Below are 5,699 nucleotides of genomic sequence, written 5' to 3' on the forward strand. Positions count from 1 at the left end.
TGTAAAGGAGCTTACCGCGTGGGCTCAGGAACACTTCAGAAAACCATTGTCAGTTAACACAGCTCGTCACTACATCTACAAGTGCAAGTTAAAACTCTACCATGCAAAGCGAAAGCCATACATGAACAACATCCAGAAACGCCGCCACCTTCTCTGGGCCTGAGCTCATTTGAAATGGACAGACGCAAAGTGGAAAAGTGTGCTGTGGTCTGATGAGTGCACATTTCAAATTGTTTTTGGAAATCAAGAATGTCATATCCTCTGGAAAAAGAGGAAAAAGACAATCCAGATTGTTACCAGTGCAAAGTTCAAAAGCCAGCATCTGTGATGGTATGGGGGTGTGTTAGTGCCCATGGCATGGGCAACTTACACATCTGTGATGGCACCATCAATGCTGAAAGGTACATCCAGGTTTTAGAGCAACACATGCTTCCATTCAAGTAGTGTTTTTTTTCAGGGATGTCCCTGCTTATTTCAGCAAGACAATGCCAAGCCACATTCTGCATGTGTTACAACAGCGTGACTTCGTAGTGAAAGAGTGTGGGTACTAGACTGGCCTGCCTGCAGTCCAGACCTGTCGCCCATTGAAAATGTGTGGCACATTATGAAGTGCAAAATATGACAACGGAGACCTCTATGAGGCCATTATTGTAGCAAAAGTATTTGTAAATGTGTATTTTGATCTGTGTGTGAAAAGATCCACAAATGTGTATAACAATCTGTGTGTGTGTGTATTTTGATCTGTGTGTGTGAAAAGATCCACAAATGTGTATAACAATCTGTGTGTGCGTATTTTGATCTGTGCGTGTGATTAGATGTGTTCTTACACGTGACGTTTGCTACAGTTCTGCCACGTTAGATCTGTAAATGCGTGCAGCGATTTGTGTGTGTGTGGAGACTTGTCTGTGTCCTTCCACCAGAGGGCGCAAGCACCAATGACGTCGCTCATCGCTGTCATTTTAAGCCTGGCTGGTCCCTCCAAGAGATCAAAATACACATTTGCAAATGTTTTTCCGACAATAATGGCCTATAAATGTCCAAAAGACAAATGTCGGGCTGGAAAAGACGAGACAATTTTCCAAGTCAACGATGCAACAGTGTGTTGTTTATGCTGGACACACAGCATAAAAAACAAACAGCTTTGTTCTGCCCCTGAGACCATCCACCAATCACAGATGGGGGCTCACACAGTTTAATTTGCATGCAGTATCTATAAATGAACGGTTGTCTGAGCCTAAGCCTCTTTCGTTTCATTAAATGCAGATTGCATTAAATTTGCAAAACCTTTTGCTACAATAATGGCCCCATAGCCACGCGTCAATTAAATATTGCTGAATGATTGACGTACAGAGTCAGATTAACACTGACTCTGTACATATAGGCAATTTGCATTTAATGAAACGAATGAGGTTTTGGCTCCAACACCACATGTCTACAGCCAAAATGCTTCTGAAATAAATATGGTCAAACTTTACTCATTTTGGGCCACAGAGAATGAAAATGTTGTTTGAAATTATTGATTGGCTGTAGTTTTAAGAAATGCTGCTACTGTGCTACTAAGAATTAATATATAACCCTTTTGCTGATTTTTCAAGTGTTACATTATGATTTTTCATGAAAACTACTGTTAACCCTAATAAATAAATATGTCAACATAAAATGAAAAACCCTGTATATCTTGGAAATAGTAACTTACAGGTAACTCCAGACTGTCTTTGATCATCCTGGAGCTGATCAATGGGTGAGCCTTTGCCATTCTGGTTATTCTTCTATCCATTGATGGTTGTTTTCTGTTTTTCTTCCACATCTCTGTTTTTTTGTCCATTTTAAAGCATTGGAGATCATTGTAGATGAACAGCCTATAAATTTTGCACCTGTGTATAAGTTTTCCCCTCTCCAATCAACTTTTTAATCAAACTACGTTGTTCTTCTGAACAATGTCTTGAACCCCCCATTTTCCTCAGGCTTTCAAAGAGAAAAGCATGTTCAACAGGTGCTGGCTTCATCCTTACATAGGGGACACCTGATTCACACCTGTTTGTTCCACAAAATTGACGAACTCACTGACTGAATGCCACACTACTATTATGTGAACACCCCCTTTTCTACTTTTCTTTTTACTAATAGCCCAATTTCATAGCCTTAAGAGTGTGCATATCATGAATGCTTGGTCTTGTTGGATTTGTGAGAATCTACTGAATCTACTGGTACCTTGTTTCCCATGTAACAATAAGAACTATACTCAAAACCTGGACTAATCTTTTAGTCACATAGCACTACTATTATTCTGAACACTACTATATATGAGAGACTTGTATATAAAACACACAAACAAAGCGGTTTTGGAGAGACCCAGCCACTGATGTCATGGTGCAGCTCTACTATGATTGGCTGTCACCTCCGCCACTTCATAAACAAAACTGAACAGATTGTGACATTTTAACCTCTTAAAATATGTTGTTTGCCATCTTTGAACTGTTCAACGTTTGTGTCCACGAATGTCCCTTGTGAATTTGACGACTGTGGCAGTAATAGGGCTAGACTAATATTGAACACAGACAGACAAACAGATGGACAGAAGCAAAACCTTTGCAATACCCAATGGCCATATTTGATGGCCTCGGGGTAAACCACAAGACAAACCCCTATATGTTTCAGCTACAGTTGTGGGCTGTCCACAGAGAAGAAAGAGAAAAAGAGAATAGGGAATCATAATGTCACATTCTCTCACACCATGCTGGCTGGTGTGCACAGTTTGCCTCTGAATCATTTGTCCGGGTCATTGTTAAGGGCCCCTTCACACCTACACAAAATTGGGCAAAAGAAGCAGAAACCAGCTGAAAATCCGTGAACAAAAACTAAATGGGAGCCGCAAAGCATTCCGCCTGTTGTCGCGGAGGGACACACGGTCGTACAAGCGTACACGATACCGCAGGCACTGTGTTCGTGCACGATCGTTGTTCACGTGCTATGAACACAGTGCTTGCACATGGAAGTCGCACACACAGTAGCAGAGCAAAAAAAAAAACAAATACAATTTATAATATTAAGTTCTAAAGCGCAGACTTAGCCTCGCTAGTCGTACACCAGGAAGTAATGAAATGTGGATTACTGTTCTCCCTTTTATGTTTTACATGAATTACCTGATGCTCTTGTCTCATGAAGACATCAGCTGGACTCTCATCTCATGAAGAGCAGCTCCCGTGTCATGAACACATCAACCAGCATGGCGTGTCAAGCGTGCAGTGATCCGCTGATGACGCATTGCAAATGTGATATGTGTTTTAATTATTACAATGTGGGGAAATCCTGCAGATACACACGCCTCGCGGTGGCGACCCATGAGGTGATTTTCTGCATGGCATGGTATTCACCAGCGTTCCGGTGTGCTGACACGACAGTCAGCTGAAGCGATATGTGTTTTAATTATTTCCATGTGAGGACAGCATGCTGATGTCTGTGCCTATGGTAAAGTTATGGGGGTCATATTCTACAAGCACTACAGGTGTTCTCCAACTGTGACTTGCAAGGACTAGATATCTGAAAGTCGCAGGGGCACGCACACCTTTGTCTGCGGACCTCGTCAGCTCACAGAAAAAAAGGCTCACTTTCTGTTCCTTTATTCTGATTTTTATTTTATGTATTATTATTATTTTTTTTGTCCTGCATCTGTCTGATGTCTGTTTTTAATTTAACACCTTGCGTGCACGGTCAGGTCCAGCTGACAGTCAGCAGTCAGCGGACAGGCGCCGTATATCCACAGCAAAGCGATACACATGAATGAGTTCACGCCTTTACCCTATTTGTTTGATCTAATCTCCACTCTTTCTGTCTGTCATGTAAACTACAATTTATAATGTGGTGGAAGTGACATCAGCCTGCTTGACCGGCTTCACACTGTGCCGGGCGCTCAGATGCTGGCTGGTCTCTCATGTGATTGTGTCTGTATGTAATTATCAGTTGTCATGAGGGCATGAGCGCCCACCCACCTGACTCATGACACGTTGGCTCTCACTGCGGTATTGTATCACTTCCTGTTCCGGAGCACAGCGGTGTTTTTTCTGTATCTGTTAGCTGTTTAATCTGCGCAGTTAGATTGATCTAGTTATCTAGATTACGATTTGTTTCCCAGTGTAATCTTTACGTGCCTTAACTAAAGCACTCCTTCTGCTGAATCACCTCTAAATTATTTACACATTATTCACTTTGTGTGTTTTTAGGAATAAAGCTAGCTAAGGCTAAACGTAAATTTGGTAAGATTGTAATTCACGTCGGCAGTAATGACACCCGGTTACGCCAATCGGAGGTCACTAAAATTAACATTAAATCGGTGTGTAACTTTGCAAAAACAATGTCGGACTCTGTAGTTTTCTCTGGGCCCCTCCCCAATCAGACCGGGAGGACATGTTTAGCCGCATGTTCTCCTTGAATTGCTGGCTGTCTGAGTGGTGTCCAAAAATGAGGTGGGCTTCATAGATAATTGGCAAAGCTTCTGGGGAAAACCTGGTCTTGTTAGGAGAGACGGCATCCATCCCACTTTGGATGGAGCAGCTCTCATTTCTAGAAATCTGGCCAATTTTCTTAAATCCTCCAAACCGTGACTATCCAGGGTTGGGACCAGGAAGCAGAGTTTGTAGTCTTACACACCTCTCTGCAGCTTCTCTCCCCCTGCCATCCCCTCATTACCCCATCCCCGTAGAGACGGTGCCTGCTCCCAGACTACCAATAACCAGCAAAAATCTATTTAAGCATAAAAATTCAAAAAGAAAAATAATATAGCACCTTCAACTGCACCACAGACTAAAACAGTTAAATGTGGTCTATTAAACATTAGGTCTCTCTCTTCTAAGTCCCTGTTGGTAAATGATATAATAATTGATCAACATATTGATTTATTCTGCCTTACAGAAACCTGGTTACAGCAGGATGAATATGTTAGTTTAAATGAGTCAACACCCCCGAGTCACACTAACTGTCAGAATGCTCGTAGCATGGGCCGGGGCGGAGGATTAGCAGCAATCTTCCATTCCAGCTTATTAATTAATCAAAACCCAGACAGAGCTTTAATTCATTTGAAAGCTTGACTCTTAGTCTTGTCCATCCAAATTGGAAGTCCCAAAAAACCAGTTTTATTTGTATTATCTATCGTCCACCTGGTCGTTACTGTGAGTTTCTCTGTGAATTTTCAGACCTTTTGTCTGACTTAGTGCTTAGCTCAGATAAGATAATTATAGTGGGCGATTTTAACATCCACACAGATGCTGAGAATGACAGCCTCAACACTGCATTTAATCTATTATTAGACTCTATTGGCTTTGCTCAAAAGTAAATGAGTCCACCCACCACTTTAATCATATCTTAGATCTTGTTCTGACTTATGGTATGGAAACAGAAGACTTAACAGTATTCCCTGAAAACTCCCTTCTGTCTGATCATTTCTTAATAACATTTACATTTACTCTGATGGACTACCCAGCAGTGGGGAATAAGTTTCATTACACTAGAAGTCTTTCAGAAAGCGCTGTAACTAGGTTTAAGGAAATGATTCCTCTTTATGTTCTCTAATGCCATATACCAACACAGTGCAGAGTAGCTACCTAAACTCTGTAAGTGAGATAGAGTATCTCGTCAATAGTTTTACATCCTCATTGAAGACAACTTTGGATGCTGTAGCTCCTCTAAAAAAGAGAGCTTTAAAT

This window comes from Thalassophryne amazonica, chromosome 6 (genome assembly GCF_902500255.1).
Source record: "Thalassophryne amazonica chromosome 6, fThaAma1.1, whole genome shotgun sequence".
NCBI lineage: Eukaryota > Metazoa > Chordata > Actinopteri > Batrachoidiformes > Batrachoididae > Thalassophryne > Thalassophryne amazonica.